Here is an 18,633-nt window from a genome sequence, read left to right on the forward strand (position 1 = left end):
TGATTAATTATCGGGTAACATAACATTACCCGATTAACTAATAAGTGGATAATTTTTTTATAAAATCACACCCTAAGGAAAACGTGGCAGTCCCCCCCACCCCTTTTAGTTAAGTTGACTAACCGCTCACCTTTACATGTGTCATAAGAAATTAAAGGAATAGATAACTATCCAAGTTATCTGTTACAAATCCATATGAATCAAATGAACCAAAAAGGTTATTCTTTCACAACTTCAAAAGGAAACAGAAACGTTAATCCTTCAATTCATAAAAAGAATCAGAAACATTTTCCTCTTATGATTTCAAGGCATGACTTAAAGTCTTAGCAAAATAAGACTTAGCTAGAGAACTTAATAAGCAATCCACTAGAGAGGTAAGCATATTCTGTCTTTGTTTCAAACCAAAGACGTTAGCAATAGAGTATTTCGTCCAAAATCTTTAGCAACCTTTCAATTGGAATTTCATAAAGCAACCAATTTCATTCCTGAATTTCAAGAATTTCAAGCAGACTTTCGGCCATATTTCGCAAAAGCATATTTGTTCAAATAATTCCAGGAATATGTATGTTAAGGCCCTCCCTTCTTTCTTTTGGCATGATCCAAATTGTACTGAAGAAACGAGCAAATACACAGTTTTCATAAATTACTCTATTCGTAGAATTATTAGGGGTGTCTATATTCTTGATTCCCCATGAAAATATTATTATTTTCTGTTCATGGGTCTCATAATAATATGCAGTTGGAAAAGTTTATTCGGAAGGAATATTGAGATTATTACGTATTTTTTTTCATGCATTGACCCATGACCAGATGGCGTTATATACGCGTATATATATAAATATATGTATATGGGATATGGGAAAAGGTTACGGCATTATATACGTACCACCACCTGATCAGCTGGTATACGTTGATGATGTGCCCACAGTGGCCGAGATGATATGATGGGATTCCCTCAGTGGCTTGATGAAATTATGCACACCCATACCTATGCATGACACGGCATTTATACACATGTGCATGACGTTATAAACGTTTTGGAATTTACAAAGTTATTCAGATGTGAAGATGTGTTTCTATATTCTATATTTCATCTATGTTTGTTACATACTAATTTTCATGCCTTACATACTCAGTACATTTTTTGTACCGACGCCCTATTTTACGGGGCCTACGTTTTATGCCCACATGTGAAGGTAGGCTAGCTGACGGTCTCCCTTCTTAGGATCCCAGATCAGCGAGAGTTGGCGCGCTCCATTTGATCTGAAGCTGCTTTTGATTTTGGTACGATACATTTGTGTGTGTGTATATATATATATATATATATATATATATATATATATATATATTTACATATATAGGTATGACGTGGCTCAGTCCCATCGTTGTACAGTTATGTTTCTATTAGAGGTCTGTGGATAGTATGTCTAGTTGGATAGTATGTGGCCTTGCCGGCTTCCAGTTTTGAGATGTATAGTTGCCTATAGCAGCCTTGTCGTCTTGCCCTACGTATGTTGTATGTATATGTATGCATGCCTTTTTGGGCAGATTTCCTTCATGTACATTATTCTCATAATTCAGCTGATGTTATTCAGGTTTATATCTTAGACGCATGTTTAGGGGTGTTTGACAGGTAGGACTCGGGCACTCGTCGCGGCTCATCAGTTTGGGTCGTGACAGTTGGATACTCTTAAAAGATTGGGCAAAGGTTTCCCTAAAATACGGGCAGGAATCATGAACATGAAAGCCTTCGATGGGTCTCAAAGGGCCACGATTGGGGAGATTAATCTTTGTCTGCAGATGGGGCCAACTTGGTTCGACATCGAATTCCAAGTGCTTGACATATCAGCTTCATACAATCTTTGGTTGGGCCAACCATTGATACATGTCGTTGAGGCTGTGGCTTCCACACTACACCAAGTCGTGAATTTCGAATGAAACCATCAGGAGGTGATCATTTAGTTAGATGGGAGTTACCCCATTTATACCAGCCAAACCATCCTGGTTATCGGGAACAGAAGAAGGCTAGGAGGGGAAACCTATCATCACATCGAATGTGTCAATGCCGATGAAAAAGACAAATGGTGGATTAACAAAATAGAAAGCATACTGGCATGATCTGGGTATGAACCTAGCAAAGGGCTTGGGAAGAATCTCCAGGGTATTACCAAACCGATATAGCTAAAATGTCATGGTACTACCTTCGAGCTCGGATACCAATATACATGGCAAGAGTATGATTGGTCGCTTCCATGGCATGGACCTTATTACCCTCTCAAGCAACCAGTGCCACATCAGGGTCAGATTTTTCCCCAAGCTGATACAATATGGGGAACTACACAAGAAGAAGCATTAGCTGAGCTGAGGAATCCATTCGTGGAGGACGAAGACATGGACTGCAGTGCAATACTTGAGGAGGAGGAGGAGGAAGAAGGCCTCACTATTCAGACTATGGAGAATGGAGTTGTTCTTCTCAGGAACTGGACTGTCACACCATCCCGAGCCCACCGAGTCCCTAGGTAGCTTTACAGATTTTATTTCTATGGGATTCTAGGCATCTAAGATTTTCAGTAATTTTGTTTTAAAGACTTCCTTGTTTCAAAATAAATTCTCGATTCATCGAGCCGTACTTGTTTGGATGTTTTCAGTTTTAATCAAATGTATTGCTCTTTATTATTCATTATTATTTTCCATACTTTTTCTTTCTACAGCGTTATTATTACTTTTCCTGATGAACCGGTAACTGTGACATGTAATGAGGCGATGCAATATGAGGATAGTGACTCGGATGAAGAAGATGAAATACCTGAGGAAGTTGTCAAGAAGGTTGAGAACTTTAAGAACAAGCCTAAGTCCAACCTGGATGAAACTGAAGCGGTAAATTTGGGGAATGTCGAGACCGTCAAAGAGACTCGTATCAGCATTCACTTATCACCGACAAAGAAAGAGGAGTACATTCGTTTCTTAAAGGAGTATGAGGACATCTTTGCATGGTCATATGATGACATGATCGGTTTGAGCCTGAAACTCAGAAAATTCCCATGTGTCCGCCAGTGAAGCAGAAACTCAGAAAATTCAAACCAGATATGAGCCTCAAAATCAAGGAGGAAGTTACCAAGCAGATCAAAGTCAAAGTCCTCAAGGTAGTTAAGTACCCAACCTGGTTAGCCAACATTGTACCAGTGCCAAAGAAAGATGGGAAAGTCAGGGTATGTGTTGGCTATCGAGACTTAAATAGAGCGAGTCCCAAAGACGACTTCCCACTACCAAATATACACATCCTGATCGATAATTGCGCCAAGCATGAACTACAATCCTTTGTAGATTGCTTCGCAGGTTATCACCAGATCTGGATGGATGAAGAAGATGCAGAGAAAACAGCTTTTATTACACCATGGGGGGTATACTATTACAAAATGATGCCATTTGGTCAAAAGAATACTGGGGCTACTTACATGAGAGCCATGTCAATCATATTCCATGATATGATACAAATAGAGGTGTATGTGGATGATGTCATTATCAATCCAAGAAGGCCACTGATCATATAACGGACTTGAGAAAGTTCTTTGACAGGTTAAGGAGGTATAACTTGAAACTGAACCCCGCAAAGTGTGCATTTGGGTTTCCTGCAAGAAAGTTACTGGGATTCATTGTCAGTCGTCGAGGGATCGAGCTAGACCTGTCTAAATTTAAGGCTATTTAGGAGTTACTGCTGCCTAGGAGCAAAAAGGACGTGATGAGCTTCCTAGGATGTCCTAACTATATCAGTCGCTTCATAGCACAGTCCACAGTCATATGTGAACCTATCTTCAAGATGCTGAGGAAAGATGTTGAAATAAGCTGGACCGAGGATTGTCAGAAAGCTTTCGACAAAATCAAGGAGTACCTATCCACACCACCAGTCTTAGTCCCGCCAGAACCAGGACGGCCTTTGCTACTCTATCTATCTGTATTGGATGGAGCCTTCGGATGTGTTCTTGTACAACATGACAAGACAGGGAGAAAGGAGCAATCCATATACTACCTAAGTAAGAAATTCACACCTTATGAAGCACGATACTCTCTGCTAGAACGCACTTGTTGTGCTTTGACCTAGATAGCCCAGAAATTGAGGCATTACTTCTGTGCCTATAGGCCATACCTCATATCCAGGATGGACCCTCTGAAGTACATATTTCAGAAACTCATGCCAACTAGGAAGTTAGCCAAATGGCAGATACTGTTAAGTGAGTTCGATATCGTCTATGTAACTCAAAAGGCGATCAAAAGACAAGCATTGGCAAACCATATTGCTGAAAATCCGGTGGGAGGAGAATACGAACCCTTAAAAACATATTTTCCTGATGAAGAAGTGTCATTCGTAGGATAGGACATTACTGAAGTATACGACGGCTGGAGGATGTTCTTTGATAGAGCTGCAAATTTCAAAGGAGTGGGCATTGGAGCGATTTTGGTATTAGAAATAGATCAACATTATCCGGTATCTGCTAAACTCAGATTTCCCTACACCAATAACATGGCAGAGTATGAAGCCTGCATACTAGGACTCAATATGGTAATCGACATAAATATTCAGGAGCTACTGGTAATCGGTGATTCAAATTTGCTTGGGCACCAGGTATAAGGAGAGTGGGCTACCAAGAATTCCAAGATATTGCCATATATGTACCATGTACAGGAATTGAGAAAAAGGTTCACGAAGATAGAGTTTCGGCAGGTGCCTAGAATTCAAAATGAGTTTGTCGATGCATTGGCCACTTTGCCATCTATGATATAGCATCCGGACAAAAATTTCATTGATCCCATCCTAGTGAGAATTCATAATCAACCAGCGTATTGTGCATACGTTGAAGAAGAAACAAATGGGAAGGCTTGGTTTCATGATATCAAGAATATTTGGCAAAAGGAGAATATCTGGAGCATGTGAACCATACTCAGAAATGCACACTTCGGAGATTGTCCAATCACTTCTTCCACAGTGGAGGAAACTTGCACAGAAGAACTCCTGATTTGGAATTGCTAAGATGTGTCGACGCAAAAGAGGCTTCTAAGCTACTTGATGAGATACATGCTGGGACTTGCGGCCCGCATATGAATGGTTTTGTTTTGGCAAAGAAGATACTTAGGGCCGATTACTTTTGGATGACTATGGAGACAGATTGAGTCCAGTATGTCCGCAAATGCTACCGATGTCAAGTGCATGCCGATATGATCAAAGTGCCGCCAAATGAGCTCAATGCCACAAGCTTACCTTGGCCATTCACCGCCTGGGGAATGGATGTCATCGTTCCTATAAAGCTCACTGCTTCAAACGGGCACAGGTTTATTCTAGTAGCCATTGACTACTTCACGAAATGGGTAGAGGCTGCATCCTACAAAGCTGTAACCAAGAAGGTCGTCGCAGACTTTGTCAAGGATCGTATTGTTTGCCGATTCGGAGTTCTCGAGTCTATTGTCACTGATAATGCCGCCAATCTCAACAATGATCTGATGAAATCCATGTGTGAAACTTTCAAAATCAAGCACATGAACTCTACAGCATACAAACCTCATATGAACGGAGCCGTATAAGCCGCCAACAAATATATCAAGAAGATACTAAGGAAGATGGTAGAAAACCACAAGCAATGTCACGAGAAGCTACCCTTTGCTTTGTTGGGATACCGCACTATAGTTCGCACATCAACTGGGGCAACTCCCTACTTACTAGTTTATGGGACCGAAGCTATCATCCCAACCGAGGTAGAGGTCCCTTCTTTAAGGATCATATAGGAAGCCGAACTCAGCGATGTGGAATGGATAAGGAGCCGCTATGAGCAATTGGCCCTTATAGATGGAAAAAGGATAAACGCAGTATGTCACGGTCATCTTTATTAGAACAGAATATCCAAAGCATTCAACAAAAGGGTCAAACCAAGACAGTTTGCACCATAGCAGCTAGTGCTAAAGAAGATCTTCCCACATCAAGATGAAGCCAAATGAAAATTCTCTCCCAACTGGTAGGGTCCTTACATGGTTCACAAGAACAGGAGGAGCGCTCATACTTGCAGAAATCGACATAGAAGTTTGGCCAAAACCAATTAATTCAACGCAGTCAAGAGATACTATGTTTCTACTTACATTTTTTCATCTAATGTAATTGAACTACGCTTGACTTGATCACCGTTTAAGAGGGGATACGTAGGCAGCCCTGTGGGTTTGGTCATATTATAATAAAATTTCCATTTTGCCCCAAGATCAGAAACTGGGGCAGAATTTTGAGGATGACCCTCAAAATTTTGGACCATGTCCAGCCTACGCTAGCATAAGCTAAATAGTCAGAAATTGGTTAAGAAACTGGGGCAGAATTTTGAGAAGGGTTCTCAAAATTCCGAAGAAGGTTCAACAAGTTCATTGCTAGCAAACAGCCGAAGGATCACCTACAAAACTGGGGCAGAATTTTGAGGAGGACCCTCAAAATTCTAGCACGAGAAAGTTGCGATGTCTCTGAAATGTGTTGTAGTCACTAGTTCATCTAAAATTATTTTATACTTCACTATATTTTCTAAAACAACTCTATTGTCATCAATAATTGCATACTTTCGAAAACGTTATTTTTGTAACAGCCAAGTGTTACCCAGGGAAATTTAAACAAGGCCTCCAGAACGGGGCGGAGTAGGGCCAACGGACAAAGGCATAAATCAACCTCCCATGACAAAACTTACAATTTTTCTTTGAGCGCAGGCATATCTGACGTAGCAATAGCATTCGTAAATATATCTACACAAATCAAAATCACTATGAAACGGCCCACCAGACACTGAACGTATCCCCAGCTAAAAAACATTCTACCCATATTTGCTATTCCATTTACATGGGACTAAGCCCTGTCCCGAACCTTGCATGAGACTAAGCCATGCCGCCATATTTGCACAAGGCAAAGCACTGTCTTCCATTCGCATAGGACTAAGCCATGTCCCGCATATTGCATGAGGCTAAGCCATACCTCCATATTTGCATAAGGCTAAGCACTACCTTCCATTTGCATAGGACTAAGCCCTGTCCCGCATCTTGCATGAGGCTAAGCCATGCCTCCAAATTTGCATAAGGCTAAGCACTGCCTTCCATTTGCATGGGACTAAGCCCTGTCCCGTATCTTGCATGAGGATAAGCTCTGCCTCCATATTTGCATAAAGCTAAGCACTGCCTTCCATTTGCATGGGACTAAGCTTTGTCTCGCACCTTGCATGAGGCTAAGGCCTGCCTCCATATTTGCATAAGTCTAAACACTACCTTCCATTTGCATGGGACTAAGCCATGTCCCGCATCTTGCATGAGGCTAAGCCATGCTTCCATATTTGCATAAGGCTAAGCAATGCCTTCTATTTGCATGGGACTAAGCCCTGTCCCGCATCTTGCATGAGGCTAAGCCTTGTATCCATATTTGCATAAGGCTAAGCACTACCTTCCATTTGCATGGGACTAAGCCCTATCCCGCATCTTAAATGAGACTAAGCCCTACCTCCATATTTACATAAGGATAAGCACTATTTTCCATTTACATGGGACTAAGCCATGTCCCGCATCTTGCATGAGTCTAAGCCCTGCCTCCATATTTGCATAAGGCTAAGCACTGCCTTCCATTTGCATGGGACTAAGCCTTGTCCCGCATCTTGCATGAGGCTAAGCCCTGCCTCCATATTTGCATAAGGCTAAGCCATACTTTCCATCTGCACGAGACTAAGCCATGTCCCGCATCCTGCATGAGACTAAGCTATGTCTCCAATTTTGCATAAGGCTAAGCATTACCTTTGCGTGGGACTAAGCATTGTCCTTCCTTGCATAAATGTTGTTCTATTCCGGCACTATCTATTTGCTCTTCTTTCGGGCTAAAACTATACCCTCAACCTCACAAGACTAAGCCTTGTCTTGTTGACTTTAGCATCATATTGTTGTCATGGGCTGAAATATTGCCAACTTATCCAAAGGTGCCATAGTCTAAAGGAATCGTCCTCATAGTCGGAAGACACCATGCCATGGCCTGAGGATCTCTCAAATTTGCATATCATTATTCAAAGGTGACATGGTTTGGAGGCACCATTTTCATAGCTGAGAACATCATTTTATGGCCTGCGAATCCCTCACTAAATAATTCATGGCCCAAGACATCATGTTCTAAGTACGTCATCCTTAACCGTCCGAAGATAACTTTCATGGTCCGAAGGGAATCTGCATCATGTTTAAATTTTCGCACAAATACATGTTCGTAGCATCTCTTTATTTGTAGGTGACTAGTAAGCAACCGCTATCCCAGCAGGAGTGACCTCGCTCCAATTCCTTCAACTATCTAAAAGTTGACCATTCACCATAACCACTCTTTCATCCATCTCGAAAATTCGTGTTCGTTCTTGTAATGACTTCATCGGTACATTCTACTGATGGATCTGGAACTACACATGGCTTGATTCCTATAAAACTAGGGATATGAAGGCAGTTCAAAGACCAGAGTTCGGCCTCTATCTTTCAAAACATCCCATTCAGTCACAATTGGCCATCATTTCTTTACCCGAAAACTCTTTCATCCTTCCCGGGTAAAGATGAGCAGCTGTTGATATCCAATTTTGTCCTCATATTTTTTTAATATATATACTTCCAAAATAGCATATTTGCATCACCACTTAGTCTACAAACCTATACAAGCATTTTTTATAATTTTTCATAATTTTTTAGAGCTTCAAATTATTTATTCTTATATTTAAAATTATATAAATATCTAGTTAATCCTTTAAATTACTTTGTGATGACTTAATTACCCAAAATTATTATTTGCATCCATAATACATATTTCAAATATTTTTATCCTATTTTTATAATTGCATTAGCATTATTAAGCTATTTAACTAATTTTGCAATAACGGCCTATATTCTACAAGTAATTGCGTTTATTATATTAACTATATCAAAGCATCATTTTAATATTTTTATAATATCGAGTTATTATTTTAAAATAGTTTCACAGCATAAATATTATTTTTTATCATTTATTAGAAGTTTTAATAATTTATTTTAATTATTTTCAAGGGCTTCAAAAGCTAGCCCAAAATAAGCCAGAATTTCGAACCAAATTAATGGCCCAAAAACCCAAATCCCTAGCCCAATTCTCAGAGCCCAAACCAAATAACCCATAAACTCAATCCCAATTAAATACAACCCGACCCAGACCCCTTTCAATCTTGGATGTTAATCTCCGAGATCAACGGTCCTCATCCTTTCTTACCTTTTTTAATTCAAACGACCCCCCCCCAACCTAGTCATTTTGTTACATCTGCCGCCCTAAATTCCTCTCTTCTCCGTCTCTCGGATGCTCTCCAATTCCACCGCCACCACTCACCTACTGCCGTTCATGGTGGTTCTTCACCACCCCAAGCCTCTAATGGCCTCTTCTATGCTGGGTACTTCCATCTCTAAGGTCCTTGAAAAGATTCTCAAGGGGTCAGGGCTAGTCTGCATACGCCTTTGGGTCTTTTTGCCTGTTTCAGGCTGTTGTGGCTCGATTTTGAGTAAGAATTTCTTATTTCGTCTTAAATCCATGGGTTCCTAAGTCTATGTTCTCATCTATGATTTACTTCTGAAAACCCTAAATTTTGTCTTTAATCTTCTCAGATTTGTACAGATTTGAGAAGAATCGGACCTATTTCACATGTTTTTCATAAAAAATCTTCTGGGTTTTCGAGTGATTTTCCATTTTTCTAATGCTAGGGTTTCCTGGAAATCCTTTTCTCTAAACGTTTTCTGACTTTGAATGTTTAACCTTCTGTTCTTAGCTTCTTGATCGATTTATGTTGAGTTTGCCTTAGCCCTAGTTGATTTATGCTAAAACCCCAATTTTTGACATTTTTGCTTTGATTCTGAGTTTGACTGTGTTACATGTGCACTGTTTCGTTCTATGCTTTGATTATCATGATTTCTCCTTAGTCTAATTTAAACGTCTTGTGATTTTTACCCTAGTATGTCTCTATTAAGGTTTATGACTCGATTTCTCGACTGATTCTATGTGTTTATACTTAGCCTATTTGTGTATATCATGACCCAAACCGATGGACCACGACGGGCACCCGGTACCTTACTCAACTAAGTACTAACATAACTTATCTTTTCATGTCATACAATCATAAATAACTGAGCCGGAGAGGCTACCATGAAATAGGTAGAATACAACATGTAATACCAATCTATACATAAGACATACGGGCCTACAAGCCCAAAATAACCACTCGTACCCTGAATATAGGCCGACAAGGCCATACAATATCTTACGTACATGACATTTGTCTACAAGCCTCTAAGAATATGAAATTTTCATAAAGGGCGGGACAGAGCCCTGCCACACCAAACAATACACGTCTATATCATACTAACCAAACAAGCAACTCTGAAGCAAATGGAGCGCACCAGCATCTTCTGCTGAGCTGATAACCTACTTGGAGGGCTCTCGACCTGTCTATCGGGACCTGCGGACATGAAACGCAGTATCCCTAGGCAAAAAGGACGTTAGTACGAATAATGTACTGAGTATGTAAGGCGCATAAATAAGTACATAACAGACATGGAAGAAATATAGAGTAATTGACTCAACCTGTAAGTCTGGAAAACTTTGCAAATCACAAAATACTTATAGTTTCATGCATATGCATATGAATGTCATGTTGTGCATAGGTACATGTTTCATAACATCATCAGCCTCTGAGGGCATCCCATCATATCATCTTGGCCACTGTGGGCAAAATCATCATCGTATACCAGCTGATCAGGTGGTGGTGCGTATATTACGCCATAACCTTTCCCATATCCCATATACATATTTATACATACATATATACGCGTATATAATGCCATCTGATCATGGGTCAATGTACATGAATGCTATGCATGAAAAGTATGTTAATAAAATCTTTCGGAATGTCATAAGACCATTTTGCCTTTGAGTAATATCATAAAGTAAACTTTTTTCAACTTTCATATTTTTTTGAGACCCATGAACAGATGATAAAATATTATGACACATGGAAATTCAAGAACATAGATATCTCTAATACTTCTATGAATAGAGTCATTTATGGAATTTGTGCATTTGCACATTTCGTTTGTGTCGTATAGATCATGCAAAAAGAAAGAAGGGATATCCTTAACATACCTGAACCGATTCTCTTTTGCGAAAACACGTAACGGCGGATCGAAGTAGGGAAAAATTCATATGATATTCTTGAGAAAGATTGTACGGGGCTTTCTTTGAATTAGCATTTCATGTTGGACCTTATAGTATTTTAGAGAATTTCACATTTGGACATTGTAACAATTTAGAGAGCTTTCACGTCTGAACATTGTAAAAATTCAGAGGCTTTAACGTTTGGACATTGTAAAGATTCAGAGGCTTTAACGTTTGGACATTGTAAAGATTTAGAGGCTTTAACGTTTGGACATTGTAAAGATTCAAAGAGCTTTCACGTTTGTTGTGTAAGGTTTTAGACTTTGATTTAAGTATTTTGAGAATGAAAAGTTGGTTTTGTATTCAAGGTCTTTAGGAATTGATACATAAGGTTGAAACTAATATTTTAGAAAGAAATGTGTCTTGAATTAGGTTGCCACCTACTCTTAAATGACTCTTAGTCATTTGACCAGATTATGGCTTGTTGCCACGTCACTCTTCCCATCTTTATCGAAAGTTTTTCAGTTAATTTAATTAGGAAATATCCCGCTATCCGGTAATTAATCAATTACTCATATAATTAAGAATTGTCTCAAATTACTTAAAATTTTACTTATTTTTAATACACTTTATATATCCCACTATCATGGTCATATGGTACCTTGTATAGTACAAGTCCATAAATACCGGGTATTTTAGCTCCAGCCATATTTTATCCCACCATGCCAAACTTTGACGAAACTCATTTTCTTTGATTTAGCTTCCCCTCTCACCACGAATTTACTCATCATTTTTGAAATAGCATAATCTTTATAATCTCCAAATAATCTTTTACTTGGACTGATGTCAATTACCTTACGACAAATTCAACGTATAATACTACAGGGTGCAACATCGTTGTAACTTAATACTGCGAAGCATAACATTACCATAATGTAATACTACAGGGTGCAACATTATCGTAACTTATTACTGTGAAGTGTAACATCATCGTAATGTAATACTGTAAGTCGTAAAATCATCGTAATATAATACTGCAGGACGTAACATTGTCGTAATATTGCAGGGTGTAACAGTGTATTTGTGGAAACATATATTATTCTCCTTTAAATCAGTACTATTTTGGATTCATGATTCACCAATTTGCTCCATAAAGACCTAGGGGTTGATTCTTGATTATTCTTTTATTTGCGACCTTATTTAGTTTCTTAACTTATTTGTTTAGCTGTGATACTTACTGATTCCTCAAGATTGTTTCCTTAATTGAACCCCTGCTTATTTACCCCTAATTGCCCACTCTGTACTTAAGTCTTACTCGATTTTCTTTCCTTCAATATTGTCCTGCTCTTTACCGTTGGGTAATTACCCCTTATTTAAGGGAGACTATACTGATTTTGTGCATAATTGATTCCGTATGATTGATCTCCTTTACTTTATTCTGTTTTGCTCCTAACTACTATATATACTCTCCTCTATTCTCACGTCTACAAGAACATCAGTTCACAATACACACATACACTCAAACTTTTCTCTTTCTTTACTACTTGTGCTACTTGTGCTATTAAGGGTCTAGCGGGCTGAAAGCCACGAGTAGATAGTGAGACTATACTTTCTCTATATTCTGCACTCTTTTTTCCTCAACTGGTATGTCTCTGGTTAAATTTGACACCCAAACTCTATGTGTTTCATTCTGCATTAGTTCATTGGTTATGAATTTGACTTATCCTCTTATTTACTTTTTTGTTTAAGCATGCCTAAATACTGCCCTATTCAATGTACAACTAGTATGTCTACACTTTACACATTTACCTAATACTTGACCAGCCAGTTTGTTGATTTATGATTAATCCTTTAATTATGTGATCATGTTGGTTACTTAATGCATATGGTGGATCCTACTTGTGTGTATGATTCTCTCCTCTACATCTCTGCTCCATGTCTTAATTGCCTACCATCTTGGTTAATTTGTTAAGGCTATGAAGTTCCTAAGTGTTCTATGCATATCGTTATCTACATGCCTCCCTATAACCTATCCATGTACCCCAATGAGGTTCCTATATATTCCCAATCCCTTTCACCCCTGTGTGCAAACCTGCCTGCTAAAGTGCCTGTGAATCTGAACCTTCTAGGATTGATAGGCTGTCTACTGAATTTGCTTTCTGCTGAACTGATTCCAAAATGCTGTCAGTATTCTTCTAAAAACTGGCTTTCATTCCTACTATTTTCTCAAAACTGGTTTATTCTAGAAAAACCTTTTTCACTCCTAAACTGTTTCCACTAAGTCTTTCAAACTATGTCAAGCACTTTCACTTACTCTTAGGTTATTAAGTTCTGCCCCTCTAGTATGTGTACTTCTTAGGAATCCTTGAGATCTATCTGAACTCTGGTATATCAGGGCTGGCTCTTCCACACTACACATAACCAGTCTCTATTTGAGAAAAGTCTGGGTGTGAGCACTTCCCGGGATCCTTGGGGTCCTTAGGGAACTCTGACACACCTGGACACAAATTTGGCAAAACCCTTGGCATTTGATACTACTGAAGGCCTGGTACCCCAGGTTTGCTTTGGGACTGCATCAGGCTCCCTATAGCTTAATCTATATTGCATTTATGTAATTTATTCAACTCTGGTCTATAATGATCATTTGTAAACAGATATTGGGGTAACTAGTGAAAAGGGAGGGTTGTTGTATGATATTGTGGGTAAAACTGGGTAGAAAATATGCTATAGGCTTTATATTCTGCAAATCTGTATTAGAATCCATGTTCTAGGATTGATGTGTTCATTTACATTTAAACCATGTTGAACTTGTGCATTAGATATCTTGTTTTTAGGGCCTTCACGTTTACTGCTTCAGCATGTTGCATGCTCAATTCCTGGTTCTTCGCAAGTACTGTCATATGGATATCCTGCTATTAAATAATCTTAATAAAACTGTCATTCCTGTATGCATTAGATACCATGTTCTTAGGAACTCTGTTTGAACCACGTCTATTTCGATAGTTGTCCATGAAAAGGTTTAAAACAAACTCACGCATAGGTATCATGTCTCTAAACAGAAATTGATAAATCGCCTGTTATAATCTGTATCCCCTAGATCCAGCATGCTTATAGGTTGAATAATCTCAAACTGTTTAAGCAGCCCCTACAACTGTGATTATGTAGAATCCCACGCCTAGGCAAGCCTTAGGTAATTAATCTCCTTGTAAAAAAAAGAGAAATTATGTTCTAATTTTGTTCAAACTGCTTAAGTTTCACAGGCTATAAAACCAGTAGGCAAACTGGTTAGAATTCTGCCACCTCCCTTAAAACAAACCCTGTATACCCTGTATTTGTAACATTCATCTAGATATCATGTTCCTAGGTTTTCTGAACTTCTTCAAAATTAGTTGTTTGAGACGTGCTATTTATTTGCCTATATATCTGTGGAGGTAAATATGAGTCTTTTACCTGCTTCCTTAATTGACAGTCCTATATGTTATTTGTTGTCTCCTAGACTTTTCCCTTTCTAAGACATTAGGATTGTCTAGAACTGCCCAAGTCTAGAGGTCCTAAAACACTTCTGGGGCCACAAAGAAGGGACGGGTAATAGAACGCTTATAGGTCGTTAATCAAACTCGCTTATATAACCATTAAGGGGAGGGTAGTGGGTAGTAGAAGGATATGATGACCTATGCGTTAATGTCACGCGTAGCCCCTCTAGTTGAGGAGGATTACCGGGCATTGCACAGATTGAATCCTATAGGCTAATCAACTTAGGACTTCCCTTTCCCAATTCCTATATGTGTTTAAATTATCTAAACTTTCTTTTTTTCTTTATATATATATATATATATATATATATATATATATATGTGTGTGTGTGTGTGTGTGTGTGTGTGTGTGTGTGTGTGTGTGTGTGTGTGTGTGTGTGTGTGTGTGTGTGTGTGTGTGTGTGTGTGAACCTCTTTTATTTTCTTATCTAAATTTCCTTGATCATATACATATTTAAACTATGTAAACTACCTTTATTTGCAAATGTATGCTTAGACCGCTTATTTGTTAAATGACTAATTCACATAACTAAGTTCGACCGGGACCCACTGTTGTGGACCGCGAGGGGTGCCTAACACCTTCCCCTCAAGGTTATTTCGAGTCCTTACCCTAATCTATGGTAATGCAAACTGGTTACATGAGTTAACTGCTCTAGGTGCCCTAACGTACCTTAATTCGTTAGGTGGCAACTCTTCAAATACCCAATTTCCAAAAGGAAACGAGTTGTTCCTGCTGCACCATTCGTTGTTGAGACCTGGTCAAATGAAATTACAAAAGCTGCAGCTTCAATTCTCTGGTAACTAGGCTCATATCTACCTCTTCAATACCAGAATCCCCAGACACATAAGGTAGGTGTAAAAGTGGAGGTTGGTCGTATAGAGCCTCATAGGGAGTAGTCTGGATTGAAGTGTGAAATGTTGTATTGTACCACCATTATCCAAAATTGAGATATTGTACCCAATCCTTGGGAGAGTCAAAACAATAACACCTGAGATAGGTCTCCAAACATTTGTTGATGACCTCAGTCTGGCCATCATATTGGGGGTGATAAGTAGTAGAGGTGTTCAAGGTAACCCCTTGTATTGCAAACAACTCTTGCCATAGCTTGCTGGTGAACACAGGATCCCTATCACTTACAATATCAGTTGGCATACCCTGCAATTTAAAAATGTGTTCCATTAAGAGTCTAGCTATATCCAAGGTAGAATAGGGGTGGGATAAAGCTATGAAGTGAGCATACTTAGTTAACCTATCAACAACCACCCAAATAACCTCTTTGCCCTTGGATTTAGTTAATCCTTCAATAAAATCCATACTGATGCTACTCCAAGCCACTGATGGGATTGGTAGGGGTTGCAACAACCCAGGATAAGCAGAGGGGTCATATTTACTCTTCTGACACACATCACACTTCTTAACATACAACTCAACATTCATTTTCAATCCCTTCCAATAGAAGAGTGAGGCCACTCTAGTATATGTATGATCTATCCCAAAGTGTTCCCCTCCTACAGAATTGTGCCACAATTTCAGAATTTCTTGCCTCAACCCTTGATCATTCCCAATTACTAACTTCCCTTTCTTCCTTAGTTGCTGATTGATGTAGGAATACCCTTTGACCTCTTCCTTGCGGCCTATCAACTGTTGGATTAACTCAGTCAACTAAAGATCAGCCTTCCAACTGTCCTTGATAGTTTGCAACAAATCTGTTCTCACAGAAGATAGGGTCAGAGCTGCTAACTTAGCTGCTGGAAGCCTAGATAGGGCATCAGCAGCCTTGTTCTCCTTTCCTTTTTTGTATTGTATCTCAATATCAAATTGCATCAATTTAGTAATCCACTTAAGTTGAGCTCCAGTGTGCAGCTTTTGGTCTAATAGAAATTTAAGAGCCTTCTAATTAGTCTTGACTATAAAGTGTCTGCCTATCAAATATTGTCCCCACTTGGTGACAGCCATGACCAAGGCCAGTAACTCCTTGTCATATACAGACATAGCTTGGTGTTGTGTGGGTAAACCTTTACTTAAGTAGGCAATTGGTTGTCCTGACTGCATTATTGATAGCTCTAATTCCCACATCACATGCATCTGTTTCCACTATAAATAGGGAGTTGAAATCAAGTAGAGCCAAAATAGGTGCAGTAGTTAGGGCCATCTTGAGATTTTCAAATGCTGCAGTGGCCTGGTCAGTCCACTTGAAATGATCCTTTTTAAGCAAATATGTCAATGGTTTGCTTATGTGCCCATTGTTGATACCCAATTTTTTTTCTGTATATTTTTTATATGCAAAATACTTTCAAAATAGCACATGTATGCATATATAAGTATTTACAAATATTTTTATTATTTTTCCTTAATTTTAAAGACTTTTAAAATTAATTTTATTGCCTTATTTTATCAAGAAAAACCCAATAAGTGTTCCCAAAATTGGCATTTTGGTAATTCATTTATTGAATTCTCATATTTATACTAAAATATAGCTAAGGTAATTTTCACACATTTTTTACAAATTTATTTAGTATTTTAAAGCTAAATTGCATATAATTGCAATATTCGCCTATTTTAGATTTAATGCATTTATAATTACAAAATTGATTCCAGTATTTTTAATTTAATATTTATATATTATTAATTAATTTAGTACCTTTAATTTATTTCCAGAAATTAATTTGCTATTTTTTATAAAATAAATGGGGAAAAGTGGCTATTTAAAACCTAGCTAGATTTCATTTTCAATTGCAGCCTAATTTGCACCCCTAATCCAACCCAATTTCAATTCCCAAATCACCCAACCCAATTCCTAAAACTACCCGGCCCAACCCGGATCAGATCTTGGCCGTTGATCAATTTTGATCAACGGTCTAGATCCGCCCTTACCTTTTTTTAATCAAACGAACCCCCCCCCCCAATACCCCTCATTTCCCCTCACTCGTCTCTATATCTCTAACCCCTGGTTCTCTCTACAACCTTCCCCCATCCCCTCCTCTCTAATGAATCCTTTTCACCTTCTCCGGCCACCTTCCAACCTAAATCCATGGTGGTTTCACCACCCACCAAGCCACCTATGGCTCCTTACGCCTGGTTAACTGAAGCTCCATAACTCGATCATTAAGGGTAGTGTCCAGACCTCTGTCGATTTGATTTCCACGTTCATCTCCGGCCTTGCTCCGGCGTACCATGGTTGTGTGAGCCTGATTCTGACCTCTCCGACTCAGATCGTTGACTTTTCAAAGCCTTTCTCATTTCTAGGGTTCTTCTGAAACCCCAACCCTTCGAGGTTTCTCCGATTCCTTTAGATCCGTTGTGTATCTATGCTTTCCTTGAGTTTTCAAACGATTTTCCTAACTCTTCTTTCAAAAAAAACTACTTTTAAAATCTTTCTTTTCCGATCTAGGGTTTTTCTGAAAGTGTTTAAGTGTTTTTCTGACTTTCTTTGTCTTTCATGTGTATTTGCCTCTACTGTATTCTTGAATTTTCTTCTACCAAGTTCTTGTATGCATCTCTTACTGTGTTTTCCTATACTATGTTTTCGTATGCTTTTCTACTGTGTTCTTGTATTTTCTTCTACCATGTTCTGGTATGTTCTCCTACTATATTTTTCTACTGTGTTCTTAAGTGTTCTTACTATTTTCCTTCTACTGAGCTCTGTTTAAGTTTCTTCTAAAAGATCTTCTTAAGCATGCTTCTTCTACTGTTCTTATCAGTCTTTTCTCATTATGCTTTGAATTAGTTTCTTCACTTTGTTTGCTTTGAACCCTTCTACTATGTTTGCATGTTACTCATGAGTTCTGTTGTTGAAAGAAGCATATTGGAAGTTTCAGTTCTTTTCTGAAACCTCTAAACATGTTTCGATTCAATTGTTTGCCCTCTCATCTCTGCTTTGTGGTTTGCTTGAACTAGGGTTTTATTTAAAA

The sequence above is a fragment of the Nicotiana tabacum genome, chromosome 5 (assembly GCF_000715075.1).
Source record: "Nicotiana tabacum cultivar K326 chromosome 5, ASM71507v2, whole genome shotgun sequence".
Lineage (NCBI taxonomy): Eukaryota > Viridiplantae > Streptophyta > Magnoliopsida > Solanales > Solanaceae > Nicotiana > Nicotiana tabacum.